A 19,774-nucleotide genomic window follows, 5' to 3' on the forward strand; every position below is an offset into this window, starting at 1 on the left:
CACCACTGTGTTGAAAGCCTACACTTAAGCTGTACACAAAACAGATTGAATAACTGAAACTCTTTCTGTGCTTCTCTTTCAACCTCTGAATTTCTCTTAGTTCTTGCTCTTTCAAGGCCATCCATACAGCCTTCCGAGATATTCTGCATGGCACAGATTGATGATACCTCTGTGCTCATGTATTGGATACAGTCACATTGTGTGGGTGTGTTAAGCGCTTATGAGAAATGGGTGATTTCGCTCTGTCTATGCTTGTCTGACTATGCGGTAGAAACGGCTGACTGTTGTCTCTTTCCTATGGATCTTTTGAGAAGATTTACATAAAGAACCTAACTTCCATAATGTCTGTGTTTCAATTTTGTAACTCTCTAGTTTGCATTTGTGCTACACAAATCTTTGGACAGTCTACCCCACCCAGCCTTTCCCTATACGGCTCCAAAAACGAGATTCTGTTCTATTTCTTCATCAATCAGTCAACCAACACCCCATAACTTCTATAGGGGAAATATGTTTCCATGAGAAGGACCTATCAAAGAGCACGTAGAAAGAGATAAATCAATAGCGTGTGGGCCACTTTCACTGCTACACAACACAGGGTTAGGGTACAGAGCACTAGGGAGGTAAGTAGAATGAATCAATATCCGCCCTTTCCCATACTTGTGTAGTTGAATACATCAAAATGTAAGTGCAAGTGAAATCATACCCGCTGCTGCAGAAAGAATGGTTAGTTTGAACATCGATGATGCAAGTTGGGAACAATGCAAGTCGGGAATGCATTCCCCGCCTGGTTTTGCAATGCTGCCCATTGTACCCGTTGTTAGTGTACTCATTGTACCCGTTGTTAGTGTACTCATTGTACCCGTTGTTAGTGTACTCATTGTACCCGTTGTTAGTGTACTCATTGTACCCGTTGTTAGTGTACTCATTGTACCCGTTGTTAGTGTACTCATTGTACCAGTCTCTTTGGTCTCTCCCCATTGTACCCGTTGTTAGTGTACTCATTGTACCCGTTGTTAGTGTACTCATTGTACCCGTTGTTAGTGTACTCATTGTACCCGTTGTTAGTGTACTCATTGTACCCGTTGTTAGTGTACTCATTGTACCCGTTGTTAGTGTACTCATTGTACCCGTTGTTAGTGTACTCATTGTACCCGTTGTTAGTGTACTCATTGTACCCGTTGTTAGTGTACTCATTGTACCAGTCTCTTTGGTCTCTCCCCAATGTACCCGTTGTTAGTGTACTCATTGTACCCGTTGTTAGTGTACTCATTGTACCCGTTGTTAGTGTACTCATTGTACCAGTCTCTTTGGTCTCTCCCCATTGTACCCGTTGTTAGTGTACTCATTGTACCCGTTGTTAGTGTACTCATTGTACCCGTTGTTAGTGTACTCATTGTACCCGTTGTTAGTGTACTCATTGTACCCGTTGTTAGTGTACTCATTGTACCCGTTGTTAGTGTACTCATTGTACCCGTTGTTAGTGTACTCATTGTACCCGTTGTTAGTGTACTCATTGTACCAGTCTCTTTGGTCTCTCCCCATTGTACCCGTTGTTAGTGTACTCATTGTACCCGTTGTTAGTGTACTCATTGTACCTGTTGTTAGTGTACTCATTGTACCAGTCTCTTTGGTCTCTCCCCATTGTACCCGTTGTTAGTGTACTCATTGTACCCGTTGTTAGTGTACTCATTGTACCCGTTGTTAGTGTACTCATTGTACCCGTTGTTAGTGTACTCATTGTACCCGTCTCTTTGGTCTCTCCCCATTGTATGCCCATATATTGGAGATTCCTCTACTGTATCTGTCCCTTTTATGCACATATGGAGTGCCTATAAATAAACAGAACTGACATGTTCTGTTTGTGACATCCAACACTCACTCCACAAGCCAATTTTAATATAAATAAAGCTATAAATATTTTGGAATAAACATCTACGCCAAATGTATTTTCAATAATGTGGGCTGCAGGGAAATGTATCACAGACTACACACAACAAAGTATTAACTGTTAAAATTCCTGCTTTTAGAATAGAGGTGAGTCATGAATAATTTAAGGGTAATGAGCAATTCTCTTGGATGAAATTGTCTGCTCAGGGATGCCATCCACACCTATTCACAACATTGTTCCACAACTCAGGGGAGGTTACCAAGGAACGGAAACAGAGCAGAAAGGGCCCCATTTGAAATGAGTTGTAGTAGAATGCAGTGAGGAACAGATAGAGGGAGAGATAGTGGTGGTGGTGGTGGTGGTGGTGGTGGTGGTGGTGGTGATGGTGGGGGGATCTGGAAGAAGATAGAGGTGGATGGGGTGGCGAGTGGATTGGAGGATGGCGGTTACGATAAGAGATGGCGGAATCAATTCTGGACGAAATGAGAAAGATTGATTTGGGAGTGAGTGAAACAAAGGAAACGGCGATCAAACGGAAGGAGGGAGTGGAAGATAGAAAGAAGGCAAGATGCAAGGAGAGATGTTGCTTCAACGCCATGGTGTGCAGAATAAGTATAGCGTAAGTGGAGGTGACCGCCACAGACCTTCAAAATGAAAAGATATGGTTCCAATTCTGTGCAGTGACTTCAATCGTTATAGGGTATTGTGTCTTACCCTGTTTTCGTTCATTGTTTTAGTTGTCTCCGCTACTCTCTGTGTGTGTGTGTGTGTGTGTGTGTGTGTGTGTGTGTGTGTGTGTGTGTGTGTGTGTGTGTGTGTGTGTGTGTGTGTGTGTGTGTGTGTGTGTGTGTGTGTGTGTGTTCATCATCATGATCAACCATCATGCACAGCAGGCTAAGGAAGTAACTCCTCCCCAAATGTTTCAAATCAGTCTCATGCATGGTGGCACATACCAGCCCACTTTACATTGTGGCCTCTGGAACCATAGGTCATACAACCAAAATGCAGGAATCCTTGGATCATAATGTATTAGATAGGTATCCCACAGGACACAATGCTAATATAACAGGAATGGACAGTTTTTAAGTTTCTGGAATAGTCCAGCATGTCCAATGTCACGTGGGAGCAGAACGTTTTATGGAAATCTAATAAAGCGGGGTAGAGAAGTACTGGTACATTGTATTAGTGTGGTATTTGTCAAATAATCGTTTCAGGAAACTAACAGAAGACGTATCATAAGTTGTTCTCTGATCTCTTTATTTAGATGTGCGCACTATATACATTTTATTGCGGTATCTAAAGAGCACATAGAACTTGACTGTGAGTTAGTGACAGCATATTTGACAGCCTAAATTGACAGTCTTGTGGAGGAAGAGAACACTTTTATTACTGGCAGGTAATCTAGATAGGCATCTATTCATTAAATACCAGCTGAAATGGTTTTTGTGACCATATTCCTGATGTGTTAAAAGTATGAAAAACATGTTTCATTTCAGCTGTTCTTTAATACTGATCCGTAGCAGTTAGCCAAGCCAACTGTGTCTCTGTCCGTGGTGCTGAAATGGTCATATCTTACCCTAACACCCTTCCCTCTTGGGCCCCAATGACAATATTGCAGGAGCAGTCGGTACTTAAACTTTGATGTGGATGGGAGCGGGTAGACGGCAGTCCCGTCTAGGGCTCTATCAAGACCATGGGATTTTCCGCAATTCCACATTTTTGCTACCCCTACAGATTTTGGTCGAAAGTCACAGAAATGTATCAAACTTTTTTTCTTTGATATTCTATACCAATTGGCTATAATTGGCTGTCCTATATTTAACAAAAAACTAATGCCCAAATTTAATCCTGAACACATTGTCAGTTCAATCCCAAATATGAATAACATATTGAGGAGTGTACACATGTAGCTCTGGTTAGGCGCCCACCCAGGCCTGGCAGTCATACGATCTGTGGAGTTATTTTTTCGATAGCAGGCGAACAGGCGATGGTCGAAAAGTGGGCGGAGGAACGTCGGCCGAAAAGATACAAATAATTCATCTTTTGGGCGACGTCGCCCGGCGATAGTGGGCGATTGGGCGATAGCCAATGAAATTCAAGCGACGCTCGCCGTTGGTCTCTAAGGTCTCCCGCTGTTAAAACGTACTGTTAGACACAAAAGTTAAGTAAGTTTACAATGGCATGACTCAGTGGCACACAGAAGCATATTCAGGAAAATACAGAATGACAACTCCCTATCAACAACACAAGAACATTTGCCATTATATGCTGTTTTCGTACAACATAAAACACAAACATAAAAACCAGACACCAGAAGGTATGAAGAAATATATACTGTATATAATAAAATAAAAAGGTAATTGAATGGCACATAATGTTGCTTTTGTAAACAGGAAGGATATGAATGAATCCCATTTATTTTGGAATGTAATCAGATTACCTCTGATAGAATATCTCATTATCTCATATTTTCATTTAAAAAAAGACTTCTCTAAGCTACTGAGTACTAGAGGGAGGCTTAGACTTCCACTGGAGAAGAAGATGGCATCTTGCTATTAAGGAGGTAAAAGCCAAAACCTCTAATTGTCTGCATGGGAGTGAAGCGTGCATAGTCTTCTGGAACCCCAAAGATAGCAGTATGTGAAGAAATATTTACAGAGATTGTCTAGTTTGTTTTTAATTTGTGTTCAAATTTGAAATCCCATTTCCGTTTCATTAATCCATAAAATATTGGCTAGCTTTGCAGAATTGTCTTTCCTCAGAAAAAGCCTAGACAAACTAGGTACTATATGCATACAGCATGGATTTTCTATTTAGAGATCAGGTTTATTTTATTTATGTTATTTGAATTTTTGGTTTCCATATTATCTACATTTTCATTTGGACTAACTTTTATCTTTATCTTAAGGGTAGTTTTATATAGCTACAGTATAAAAACATTGGCCATCTATTGCTAAGACAAACATGAATGTAATAGTCCATGGATTGTAATGAATGCTCTTGATACAGTCTTCATTTTTGACACCCATTCAGTCTCATCCATACCATTGAAATGTTCCCACTTTGGGTGGCGCACATGACCAGGTGTGACATTTAAAAATGTATTTATGCATCAGCTGAATTAATCAGTGAAGATGTTTCCCATGCATGTCGCTTTTTGTCTGTTCCTCTGTCCTTCACTCTACCTCTACCCCCCCCCCACACACACACACACGCGCGCGCACGCACGCACGCACGCACGCACGCACGCACGCACGCACGCACGCACGCACGCACGCACGCACGCACGCACGCACGCACGCACGCACGCACGCACGCACGCACGCACGCACGCACGCACGCACGCACGCACGCACGCACGCACGCACGCACGCACGCACGCACACACACACACACACACACACACACACACACACACACACACACACACACACACACACACACACACACACACACACACACACACACACACACACACACACACACACACACACAGGCACATACAGACACATACTTCTCTCTCCCTACCTCAGGCAGAAAGCAAGGTCGCTATCCTCATTAACTTTCTGCCTCAGTCTAACTCACCTTCGGCCAGGCCCAACTTTAGCTGCGCTTATTACTGCTGAATCAACCACAGAGAGAGATTAATAGAAAGTGGAAAACCAAAAGTGAAGCATGGGGACAGAAACATAGGTAGAGAAGGTAAAATAATGAAAGAAGTTAATGGTACACAACCTAAGTCCTAAGAATGAATGGATAAATGTAGGAAAACAAGAATGACTCAGTCAGAATTGCCAGCTGCAGCAAGCTCTCGTTTATGAACATCTATAATCAGTTTGTGTGCCACAGCCTCTGCCTCAGCTCACAGCTTCACGTTGCAGCGATCACAGTATGCAGCTGTTATGTTATTATCTTAGTCTACTAATAACGAGGCAGAGTGTGGTTACATTCAGTTTACTCATGCAGCCAGCATATTAATCACATGGCATGTACACTCTGGTTTTCTTTATAACAAGCATTCCCATAGGTTATCCAACGTGGTGTTAACCCCTTACACAACATCTCACCCTTTTAAGTAAGTAAACATTCCTCTGTTATTTTAGCAACTAGACCGGTGCCCGGCTGTAGAGCACCAAGTCGGTACTCTCTCACACACAGACTTGGTGCATTTAAGAAATATGGCGAAGCAGTGTTCTGCTTCCATGGGCCGACTGCCTGGAATAAACTCCCAATGCACCTTAGACTGGCACCCTCCCTAGATGTTTTTCTGTGAGTGTCTCCCTGAGCTTGTAACACATGGTGTGTGGGTCACCTGTATTGCTGCCATCACTGTGTGTGTGTGTGTGTGTGTGTGTGTGTGTGTGTGTGTGTGTGTGTGTGTGTGTGTGTGTGTGTGTGTGTGTGTGTGTGTGTGTGTGTGTGTGTGTGTGTGTGTGTGTGTGTGTGTGTGTGTGTGTCTGTGTGTCTGTGTGGATGCGTGCATGCATGCATGCGTGCGTGTGTGTGTGTGTGTGTGTGTGTGTGTGTGCATCAGATAGTGGCCACCGGTGAGTTGAGTTGTGAATTGTTCTTCTCAACAGTCCATTCTCTGTCCTGACGAGGTACTAAGACCTTGGGGCTGCTGTTGGCTGTATAACTGTCCTGTTGTTCTCTGTAGTGATCCACACACTCTGGCCTGGGTGCAATTCTGGTTGTTGTAGAGTCTCTCTTGTTTCCTCTTCGCTTGCATCTCCATGCTGCGGAACTGCTTGATGTTGGGCCATTGTGGAGACAAGGCTTTGGGCACAGGTAGTGTGGTAGTGGAGAATAGCCCTTTTCAATCGGGGTGGCTCGATAACTGAGCAGAGCTTTAGCACAATCTCCTCCTTCCGTGTTACATAATTATCTTAGTCTACAAATAACGAGGCAGAGAGTGAGGTTACATTCAGGGTCCATCTGTAATGACTCTGAGACCAACGACAATCCTGTCTCTAATGAGTTCTTCTCTGAGATCTCCAAATGCAGTGCTCAGCTAGGCTATAAGGTCAGCACTTTCTCCAGGCTCCTGGGTGTGCCTGTTGAAAAGGCGTGCACGCTCAAAAAACTATTTTTCTTGCTCAGTGTTTTACAAAAGCTCTTTTCACTTCATCATAGGACATTTTCTTATTATCATCTAAGGCATACATGGGCAACTGGCGGCCCGGGGGCCACATGCGGCTCACACCTTCACTTAATGCAGCCTTAATATCAGAATACTGATATATTATTGGATTGATTTAGTAGCTTAATGCCTAGTATTCAAAATGTATTGACTTTTTTTATGTCCAATGTATTTTTAAGTTCATAAAGTTAAAAGTGAAATAGTGTTCCTCTCCATCATCAAAGTCGCCCACCCCTGATCTAAGGGCAGGACATGCAGTATATATGTCTTCAGCTTCATAGTGTGTACATCAATGTATTGATTTGATGCTCTTGAGACTGTTTATCCAGGCTTGATGCTGTTCTGAAGCGTTCAAAACTGATTGGCTAATCATCTGCATCATTAAAATCAAACTTGCCTGGTGGAATCAGTTGCACACTGCTTACTGGAGTTGCAGCTATACTTGTGCAGCTGGGGCTGCTGCGTTTTCCGACGTTCTTTTGTTGGTTCACTCATTGTGTTTTGCTGTGGCTTTCATCTGCACACTGTTAGCTTCTTTAGCTCCAGTTAACATTAGCTTCTGTTGACACTCGCGTGACTCGCTCCGTCCGTTCCTATTGCAGACTTGCGATAGTGTTCCACTTCTCACTTGGAGGCAGAAGTTCAGAAACTTTCCTTAATGCCTACTTGATTCTGACACCATGTTAGTTATTATCTTATAGTCCTAAGTACTAATAACGAGGCAGAGAGTGAGGTTACGTTCAGTTTATTTATGCAGCATATTAATCACATGACATGTACACTCCAGGCACTCCAATGTCGCTGGTGTTGTTAACATTATGAGACAACAGCAGCCAACGTCACTTTGCAGCGTTCAGAGTATGTGTTTTTAGGACGTTCAGACTATGGATTTTATGGGTAAGTCTCCCATTGGCAGCATAGAGGCAGCCAAACATGAAAAAGGTTTCCACTGCGGTCACCACTATACGGTCGTTACTAGAGGTATAGGTAAATGTAATCCAGCCGCTTTCAGCAGCTGGCAAAAAAGACAGGGAAACATTGGACAACGACAGGAAAGGCATTAGGGAACATGGCAGAGGCTGAAATGATGTGTGAGGCAATCATAAGAGGACATGATCAAAGCTTAAAACTATAGCTCTTGGCATGGTTATCCTTGATGGATATCTACCTCCACAGTCCAGTTATTCATCAATGCCATATTTCCACTGGCCAAGAGACTACAGGCTCACACTGTTAAGAATGCACTCTTTCATACAGTGTATACAGCGTGGACAAAGTCACAGGCCAAACCTGTTTTGTGGACCCCTCTCTGCTTCTGCCACATAACAGAGTTGGAGTTCCATAATCCCTACAAATGCATCATTGATTAATGAGTTGCTGCCAAAAGTGCAGTGGTTATAGATATAAATGGATCCAAAAGTCTTCCTGCTCTCACATCACGATCATGAGCCAGGGCCAGTTTTCCCATTAAAGAAATAATAATTATATGTGCGTGCGTGCGTGCGTGCGTGCGTGCGTGCGTGCGTGCGTGCGTGCGTGTCTAATACACACGCGCGCGCGCACATACACCCACTTATTGTGGAGAGTATGTTTTGCACTCCGTCCGTCCATGTGTGTGTGTGTGTGTGTGTGTGTGTGTGTGTGTGTGTGTGTGTGTGTGTGTGTGTGTGTGTGTGTGTGTGTGTGTGGGTGTGTGTCCATCCGTATGTACGTCCGTCCGTTACCAGCTAATCTCCGGCACGACGGCACCGTTGGCCCCATCCATGCTCCCTGGATGCCAACAACGAACCTCCGCCCCAAATATTCCACAAGGGCCTGTTATAGCGCCACCATGAGGCCGATTTGGGCAAAACACATTTCTGTGTACTCGTACATATTTCATCCATACATCACCCATACATCACCCATATTCCCCATAACATATTTCCCATATTCCATCCTGATTGGCTAAGATTGGCTTCCAAAGCTCGCATGATTGGTCTGTTTCAAACAACACGCAACAAATCACACACATGCAATTTCCATGAAATTATGCACGCACATTTCCACGGATGACATGCCACTTAATTTTTTTCCAAATCAGCCTCATGGTGGCGCTATGACAGGGCAATTCCTGATTTTACCAATAACTGCATCGATCTGTGTACATCTTTGTATGCGCACTCCCTAGAGGCCATGGAAAAACATTTTCCCTGCATCCCTCCACATCCGCAGGTTATAGCGCCACCATGAGGCTGATTTCTGCAAAACACATTGATTACATTAGTCGCACAGATTTCATCCAAATCTCACGCAAATCGGTACACATGATCTCTGTAGTCATGTGATCAAGATGAGTCTGTTGGATTTCTCAGATTCTACACTGATTGGCTAAGATTGCCTTCCAAAGTTTTCAGGAATGGCCCATTTCGTACAAAATGCTGCAAATCATGAATGCAGCGCCCGAGTGCTGTGAAACGGTGCACGCATATTCCCACTAGGCTGAGGAAGCAATGCCACTCATGGTGGCGCTATAACAGGTGAAGTCAGTCATTACATGCACCGATCTGCATAACACTTTGTATGCACACTCCCTACAGCCAGGCCAAGGAAACACGTCTGCCCAGCATTTTTCAACTCTGCCATTTAGTGTTGTTGCCAAACATCACACACACTCCTATCCTCCTGGTGGAGACCTGTGCCAGAAGGGCACTTTTTCTAGTTTAAAAAAAAAATTGTATTTATTTATTTATTTGTTTGTTTGTTTGTTTGTTTGTTTGTTTGTTTGTTTGTTTGTTTGTTTGTTTGTGTAATACATTTTATGTCACGTAGTACTTTTTCCTGCCTTTTTTCATGTTGGAAGATCTATGGGATATGTGGTTGATTAATGGCAGGAGGCATGAAGTATTGTTCAGTGAGGCTTTTTTTGCACAAGGGATGGGGATGTTTTCTGGAGCAACCAAGAGATGTAATGCTTACTCCGTGGCGGGGGTAAATGGACAGAGCTCAGCGAAGCCTTATGACCTGGGGGGGACAAGGGAGGATTAACGGCCACTCTAGGGGACTTGCCCAATAAAGACAGAAGAATGAGAGGACAGGCAGTAAAGGTACTACTGTATCCCAGATGATAAGGGTTAGAGATAATGACGTGATCATGTTGGTATTTTCGTCATTATATTTCAATCCCTGTGTCATAGACTCACATCTAGGCAGTGTGCGTACTGCTGCGGTGGCACAATTTGATTTAGAGATGGATGGAAAATGGCAGTTGCATTTCAAACGATAAAGCACTCAGAGAGTGTAAGAGAGAGAGAGAGATAATGGGAGTAGGGTGGGTCAGGGAGGGACTGGGAGAGATGGAGGAATGGAGGGAAGGAGAGAGGGAGTGAGAAAAAGAGATAGGGAGGGAGGAGAGGCTAGTGAAGGAGAGAGAGGGAGAGCGAAAGACGGCAGACATGATTAAATTCCATCATCTATTACAGCTCGTGGCTTTGATCCGTCTTCAAGGCCACACTATCATAGCTTGCTACGGTTCCATTCAGCTCTTTAAAAGGTGACTCTCTCTCCACTGTGTTTCATCATTCATTTAACATCCATAATTCACCACTCCGCCTATGGGGGAATGGGTGCACACTTATGACCGTGCGTGCACACGCACATAGCTGTAACACACGATTCATAGGTTAAAGTAATTAGCACCAAACCTTGACCAAGATGGAGTACACATGCATATTCTCATTTTGAGCCCAAAGGGAAGCACCTTGTCAGTTTTCTCCCCTCTGTCTGTCTGTCTGTCTGTCTGTCTGTCTGTCTGTCTGTCTGTCTGTCTGTCTGTCTGTCTGTCTGTCTGTCTGTCTGTCTGTCTGTCTGTCTGCCTGCCTGCCTGCCTGCCTGCCTGCCTGCCTGCCTGCCTGCCTGCCTGTCTGTCTGTCTGTCTGTCTGTCTGTCTGTCTGTCTGTCTCTTTACTCTCTATCCCAGAGCAGGTCCTCCTCGCTGTCTTATTTCCAGATTAAGACGTGGTTCTTCAATTTCATGGTAGTTTACAAGCGTAGCATGTTTGCGCCGGTAATCAGTGGCAAAGAAACAATTGTACATTCGTGGTTCATAAGTGGATGTAACAATATCAAATTGTGAGGCGGCTAACAGCAGGCACAGTATCAAGGGTGGAAATGAGGCAGATTAATAGGCTACGGTGAATAAATCAATTTGGAGGAATTGTAAATATAGAGCCTCTTCCTCCGTGGTATAGGCCTATTGGCCATTCACCTCACAAGCATGGAATTGTGGAGGAGGTAAAACCAATTAAACTGTAACAGGTGGATACTGGCTGTCACTCGAACCCAATCCTCTACTTGTGATCTTTCTCTCCTTCGCTGCTCTCTTCCCCTGTTGATCTATTTTCTATCTCCCCACACACATACCGCTGTGTTTTTTTCTTGTTTCTTGTCCTACTATCAATCCCCATTCGTAAGCTCCTCCATCCAATTCTCCTCACCTTCCATCAGTGATGCTCGGTCCAAGAGAGCCCACATCACATTTTACTCTCCAAGCATTTCTCCTTCCCTCCTTCTTTCATATCTTTCTCTACCCCTTTCCATCCATCCCTGCTCTCTCTCTCTCCATTGCACCTCTCCGGATGACAGAATCCACAGGACAATCCCGACAAGACCTTGGGGCTCTCAATCACTCGCTCTCCATCCCTCTCTCATCCCCTCCTCCTTTTCTCGGTGGGGTTCTCAGAGGGACAGTGATTACAAGCAAGTGTCTGCAGCCCCTGCCATGCCAATTAATGTAGAGGGGGTTTAAAGATGGAGCAAGGGGAGAGAGCTCCGGTGCCCACATCTCCATGCATTACCATACTAAACAGGCTGGCGGGGTGTCTCTTCCCAACTGGTAGCTCTACAACAGACACTTCAGGGACAAGCTCCCCCGGCCAGCACTCTAAGCCTGGCTATGTTTGCACAACTCCCCCTGTTCTCCAAATACTACCTGGGCCTGTGATTGTCCTGGCAGTCAGCGTACCGGCGGTTGACATTATACTAAGGGGTCTCCTTTATAGACCGTTAATTGAGTGTGAAATTACTGTCATTTTAGTTTTGGGCACTTAAAGGTCTCACTGTCAGTTCATGAGCACATAGCCCAAAGACCCAGGCAACCACTGTATATGTCAAGTATGTGCATATGGGGCATGTACATACACATACAGTGCAATGTCCACCTACTGACGCACATGCATTGCACACATATATGTCGGATGGAAATCTTATGTCCAAAACTGTAAATTTACAGGAAATGGAAATTAGAACCTGTGTTCCAATAGTCTTGCGAGCCAGATTGTTGCCTCACAGAATTTTCAAATGCTTCCATCATACATTCTAGACTAGAGCATGCTTCCATCTCTCTTTAAAATAGACTTCCGGGTGTCACATGTGAAAGATTACAGTGGTACAGTGGTACATGTGAAAGATTACATAACAACATCTGAGCGCACCACAGCTCCGACTGAGCACAGTGGTTATATCGCTAAATTGCTTATTTGATCGCTCATCTTTTTCTTTTTGTTTGTGTATACAGTACATCTGTCTTTCATAATGTCAGAAAAGTGTTGTCCCAAATGTGCTGCCGTAAAAGGCGAACTGCTGATAACAACATTAAAATGGTGCATTTTATATAGCGCCTTTATCCAAGGCGCTTTACATAGATTGTGCATTACATTTACCCATTCATACACACATTCATACACCGATTGCGGCGGAAGCCATGCAAGGTACCAACCAGCATATCGGGAGCAATTTTGGGTTCAGTGTCTTGCCCAAGGACACTTCGACATGTAGACAGGAGGAGCCGGGATTCGAACCGCCGACCCATGGATCATTGGACAACCTGCTCTACCTCCTGAGCCACAGCCCATTGCCCATAGCCCATTGCGCATGCTCGTAGCTACGGTAACAGTGCGCTAGAGATGTTTGTTTTTTCGCCTCTACCACTGGTTCTTGGATATAATAACATCAGATTACAGTCATCAGAAGAAGTCCGGAATTCTCCTTTAACCACTTTCTGTGGCGTCTCTATTTTGAGGAATCTTTCGAAATCTTTCAAAAATACCGGTAGCTAAAATATCAGATCTATTAGCTCACAATGTGTTGTAATGTGACGTCTTGTGAGCTGGCCGATTTTGACTACTTTTGCACAACACTGTCATATGATAAAGTATAAGGGAGGGGGGCACACAATGAAATATGGAGATACCACCGCCAGTGGAAATCCATGGTTCAGATATTGAACAAGTTCTATCTTACAAATATCTGGGGGTGATGATAGACGCCACCTTATCATGGTCCTCTCATATTGACTATATTTGTTTGTAAGAGGATACAGCAGCGTATGTACTCCTCAGTGGCGTAATTTGCATAGGGTTGGTGGGTTTTGTCAACACACGGGCCCCCCACTAGAGGGCCCCCTGACGGCCGGCCATCGTTTCCTCCTCCCGTCAGTAATGTTTTTTTGTGGCTTTCGCCTTTATTTTATATTTTTTATGGAGGGACATGCAGGCTGACAGGAAATGGGGAGAGAGGGAAGACATGCAGTAAAGGCCGTCGGGATCGGGAGTTGAGCCCGCGGCACACTGCCAGACTGGGTTACCAGCCAAGGTGCCTGGACCACTGAGCCATGGCCCAGGCCCTTAAACCAAATATGTTCATGTTCTTGTCTGTTATTGTGATTTTCGTCCTGTAATGTCTATCGTTTTGCAATGTATTGTGTCTATGTCTTGTCTGTATCTTGAACGGTGACCTCATGGACGCAAAACTAATTTCAGTGCAAGCTGACAATAAAGTTGTATCGTATGGTATACAGTACAAGGCTTCTGCCCGACATTGATGATAAGTGTCTTATATATGTTTCAATCGTTTCTTTTTTTTCTTCTTTTTTTGGTAAAAAAAATAGTAGTACTAATAGTAGTAGTAGTAGTAGTAGTAGTAGTAGTAGTAGTAGTAAGGTAGTAGTAGTAGTAGAAGTAATATTGCATTGCATGGCAGCCTTCCAATCAGCCTTGTCAATTATTCAGCCTCATCCTCTAGGTCCTACGTCCACTTACCTAGTTGGCAGCAGCTAATAACCACTGCAGGTACTCGACCTGTCATGTCACATTGACCTGTGTTGTTTGGTTGTAATTGTTCCCACTTCCCAGTGTGTGCACTCACTGCACTAGCAGCGCTGAGAGTTGCGATTGCATCATTGTATAGCCTATGCTGCCTTCCAGTTTAATAAATATACCTTAAAGTAAAAAATGGTTTAATCAAGCTGCTTTTGTGTATTTTTCTACTTGGCTGTGTATGCTGTTCATGCTTTATTTTTTATTTTTTTATTATTATTATTAATTATTAAAGTTATGACGTCATGAACGGGGCCTCCCGATCCTTAAGGCCGCCCCTGACTATACTGTATGGTCACATGTACTCCTATCCCATTATTTAATTCCAATTCGAACCATTACATCATGTCTAATTCTCTCATGGCTGTGGGTCTCAACTCTCCTCTTATCCATTCATCCAGAACTGTCTGTCCCCCACTATTTGAAAAGACCTGCTGCATTCTGCCACAGAATGACATACAAACAAAGCTCTGAGTGGGTAAAAGGCAACTGTTTTGTCATCCAAGGACATGATGTCAAAATGGTAATGCTTATACCACACTGGATCTGCTATAATTTAGAGATATTGAATGAAGGACTTTGGATAGTCGTTCCTTTTCCCCTAGAAAATGTCTATATAGCATTTTTAGAAATAGGCTCTTCATATTCAGTACTATGCTGACATACACAAATAGGCTGACAGATATATTGCCTCAAATAATGATCTGTGATTGTTGGAAAGGAGAGATTACACAGTGTCCCTCAAGACTCAGGAATAGAGAACTAGGCTCAGTGTGCTGTGGATCACTGCAGTATAGTTGCTATAGCAGTTCTTTGTGACTCAATCTCTCTGTGGCATATACAATAATGTGCATGAGCGTGGGTTGTGTGTGTGTGTGTGTGTGTGTGTGTGTGTGTGTGTGTGTGTGTGTGTGTGTGTGTGTGTGTGTGTGTGTGTGTGTGTGTGTGTGTGTGTGTGTGTGTGTGTGTGTGTGTGTGTGTGTGTGTGTGTGCTGGGTGTTCTATATAAAACAAGCAAAATTTAAAAACACTGAAAGAGCCCCTAAGTATTTCAAACTTTGCAAGATTCTTTGAAATATTCCTCTGCTCTAAGAATTCCCAAAAGCTCATTTCCACTGGAAGGATGGCACATGAAGGGGGCTTGGGCCGAATGAGGGTAATTGGCTCTGTCAAATGGAGTCAAAATGCAAATTTGTGTCAACATTTTCTCCGGTGTTTCTATTATCAAATAACACAGAATAATTGTATGCAAACAAATGGCAACTTGTGACAGTTTTATAAATTATTTCTGTAGATGCAGGGACACCCAACTGAATTAGTGATTGCAATCATGAATTACATTAATAACGCTTTGTTGCAGGATACAGTATCTGGTGTTTAGATCAACATTTTGTGACATGCTAAAGCAATGATTCTACAGTATGTTAATGAGGTGGCTGTACTGTTGCGTCCTGCGGCGTTTCAATGCAATTATGTCCAGAAGTGTGAGGACACACTGATTAGTGGGAATAGTCTACTTTGCTGTGCAAGGCTTAATTGTTTTGTACAAACAATAGAGTGGAGTTAGGGCCACATAAGTCATGTTATTGTAGTGTTCCCCCTAAGGCCAAAATTATATGCCTATCTTTGATTTTACATGGCTTGCTGTTGTCTGTTACATACTATGTTACTTTGATAATTATGATTACCCCGCTCATATTATCGCTTTGTTTGTCTTGTCCTGTCTGTCTGTCTGTCTGTCTGTCTGTCTGTCTGTCTGTCTGTCTGTCTGTCTGTCTGTCTGTCTGTCTGTCTGTCTGTCTGTCTGTCTGTCTGTCTGTCTGTCTGTCTGTCTGTCTGTCTGTCTGTCTGTCTGTCTGTCTGTCTGTCTGTCTCTCTCTCTGTCTCTCTGTCTCTCTGTCTCTCTGTCTCTCTTTCTCTGTCATAATTCAGAATGATGTAGCCTAGCTGGCAGGTTAAAAACGAGAGGTGCTATACTAATACTAATTTACTCTTGGACCTTTGATTTGTCTTTTGTCACAGATGCGGCCTGGCCAATCAGAAGCACGGCAGGAGCAAAAGCAGAACGAAACTTTTGCAACAGGTAAATGATTTGCCTTGTTGCTCTTTCCCAAATGCTGAGTATTGAATTCAACATGGGATATTTTGAGCCCTTACGGATCATTTGAGACAAGTTCCTCTCTTTTTTCCCTTTCCTTAGAACCCCACCACACTTTGAGGAGAATTGGCAGCAAGTCCAAAGCAGCCATCCATTTAGAGGGTGAGTCATAGTCAACCTTGACTTATCTTTCTGCAAACAATGAGTCCATGGTCTAGTTTTTCCACAGCCTCTCAAACTCTTTCTCTCTCTCTTTTGAGCACAGCTTCTCATTTAGAAGTGGGTTGGCCATGAGGAAGTGACTGCACAAGTTATTTATTGCCTGCCTGTTATTTTAAAACATACCTGACTTCCACATGGCCTACCTGTGGATTACTCACTTCTGTATTACACTATCTGCTAGCTCAAGATGTTCTAGCTCAAGATGTCTCAAAGTCTAAACATGTTTTTGTTTTGTTGTTTCTAGGCGGCTATGATGAGAGCAATGTCCGTCCGTCCGTCCGTCCGTCCGTCCGTCCGTCCGTCCGTCCGTCCGTCCGTCCGTCCGTCCGTCCGCCCGCCCACCCACCTACCCACCTACCTACCTACCTACCTACAAACATCTAAACACATTAACACACAAACCAATCTACCTACTTGCTACTTATCTGCCAAGCTATATGGCTATATCTTTAGTGTCTATGTGGGTATGACAGAGGAAGAAACAAGACGAGATTACAACTAAAACGCAGTATATGTGTGTCTGAAATGCCAGAGGTTTTTTTATGTGAAAATACATAAAGGAATTGGCGACACTCAGCCAAGGTGAGTGACAAGCTGCGATGCTGGTGCTAGTGTGCAAATTGTGTGTGTGGAAAATGGCTTGTGAGGATGCTGAGGACGTAACTGAAGACCCTTGAGGGCATAATTGAAGACCATGGAGATGCTGTAAATGGCCCCCGATGATGTAATAGGAAACTGTTTGCATGGAATCACTTTGAAAGAGCAACCACCAACTTTCCTTCCCTGGCATATGAGTCTGCTACATCCACAAATAAAAATAGCTCAAAAAGGCTCTATTAGCACCACTTTGGAAGAGCATCAAGAGCTAAAGTGTTAAATAAAAGGTTAATGAGCCAGTTGTTAACATCATCAACATTATTAGCACAGGATCAACTCTGCTGTGATGATTTATACTAGCTAATAAATATAGATTACAAATAAATCAGCCACAAACTAAATGGTGTGCTTTGAGTGGCTGATGCATAAATTAATTGAACTGACTTACCCACAGGTATTTGGGCAGTTGATCCAGGTTGTTAAGGTGATAACAGGTGATAACGTCATAAAAAAGAAATTACAATTCTACAATAGACAAAGGTACAAAAGGTTGTGTTTGTGTGCTCTACGTGGCCATGGGTGTGTGTGGTGTGTGGTGTGCGTGCGTGCGTGCGTGCGTGAGGGTGTGTGCGGGTGTGCGCGTGCGGGTGTGTGTGTCGGGGAACATGCTAGATCTGCTCTGTTTCTATAGACTTTCTCCTGCGTTTGGGTTGTCGTCAGATTGACCTGACCTGACCTCAATAACCTTTGTGTGAGAACTGGAGTATCCCTGCACTGAGTTCAATCAATGTGACTCAGACAGACAGACACTGTAGTAGTTTCTGGGGACATTATTACCAACTGTTACTGATCTCAGTAATGGCTACTGTTATTGATACAGTTTAACACTACAAGGAAAGCTAGTTTGCCTTAGAGAAGTAACCATTTTGGAACTGGGATGTAGGCCTACATTCGACCACAGTCTGGAAGCATTTCTTAGAAAGGTACCAACACCTTAAAGATGCTATTATACAGCTTGGTTACAGATGTAAACTGCTTGTGTTCATAGTATTTGGAAGCCTCGTTAATGTCCATATACATTCGTTGTGAGAGGCATTGGCTAAATTCTATTCTATTCCAACTGACTATTCCTTGTTAAATGTGAATGCAAATAAAGATGTTAAATTGTGTGTGTGTGTGTGTGTGTGTGTGTGTGTGTGTGTGTGTGTGTGTGTGTGTGTGTGTGTGTGTGTGTGTGTGTGTGTGTGTGTGTGTGTGTGTGTGTGTGTGCGCGAACATGTGTGTGGTTACTCTGAACTTCACTCGTGCTGTAGGCTGACTTATGATGCAATATGAGTGTAACGAGCTGCCAATGTTGGGGAAATAAATATGCATAAATTTGCTTACAAAAACATTCTGTGAGACTGACAACTTCCTGTCATACACAACTGCTGTTCAACACAGGGTTGATTAGTCATACACGTTGCACCTTCTGAGAAGACTCAGTAGCCATATTGTTGGAAACTCTGTCACATCACATGCACAGCTGTAATCCAGTAGAGGATCATTTATCCTCGCCCATAGCTTCAAAACAGCAATTTAAGGAATTGCATAAGCATAAACTCCTGTTGCTAAATGAATGCAGCACAGTTAGTATCCTTTTATGGGACCAATCCAATGTATTAATAAAGATCACTATTTCTTCATTGATTTTTGTCTTTGTCAGATGTGTGATCAGGTGTTGTGTTGTCTGCAGTTCCTGGGCAGGCTATGGCTTGCTATTTTACACTGACAGTGTCACTGACAGTGTGACAGCACAGTCACACACGGTAGGCAGATTAGGAGAAAATGCATCACAGCAGCGCCCAAAACAAACAAACAAACAAACAAACAAACAAACAAACAAGCCTGTATAAATGTGCTAAAACTATAGGGTTTTTTATGTTTATGTAAGGAATCTCGTCCCAGCCAGGTAAGGCCTATAACACTACTACACTACACATACTTACATTTAAAGGACCATAAGTCCATAAGTCCCGTTGTAATTCGTGGACATTAGAACATCTATGTTGTTGTTTTGCACTTGCTTTTTGGATCCCTCCCTCTACAAGCCTTATGGATAAACTGAGGGTTTAAAATAGGCCTACTTGCATGCAGTAACTGCATGTATCATGATGGAATAGGACTTTTGTTGACAATAAAAGTCCTATTCCATCATGATACATGCAGTAACTGCATGTATCATGATGGAATAGGACTTTTGGCGTTATTTTATTGACTGAATATATATATATATATATATATATATATATATATATATATATATATATATATATATATATACAATATAGGCTATATACAATTATTATTATTATATTATTGAATGAATAAGTCCGATAAAAATCACACTCGTGTGAAGTGAGGGGTGCTCTTATTGTCATACATACATCATCATAGGCTACATCACATTCTGTGCTCAGCCAATCAAATCATCTCAAATTTGGTACACACAAAGCTGGGCATATAGGAGGGGCTAGCGCCTCAAAAGTGAAAAGTTAATAAGAGTGATGCGGTCACACAGAGGCTCAAGCTCAGGGGGCCCAGCCCCTAGCTCAGGGGCCTCTGGGCCCCACTAGGCCTGTTGGGTAATACTTCTCTGTCACACAGAACTTAGGTAGGCTTTGCTGGCAATTTCTCTCCCATTTCTTTTGTGTTGG

Source organism: Electrona antarctica (assembly GCF_951216825.1).
Source record: "Electrona antarctica genome assembly, chromosome: 6".
In the NCBI taxonomy this organism is placed as follows: domain Eukaryota; kingdom Metazoa; phylum Chordata; class Actinopteri; order Myctophiformes; family Myctophidae; genus Electrona; species Electrona antarctica.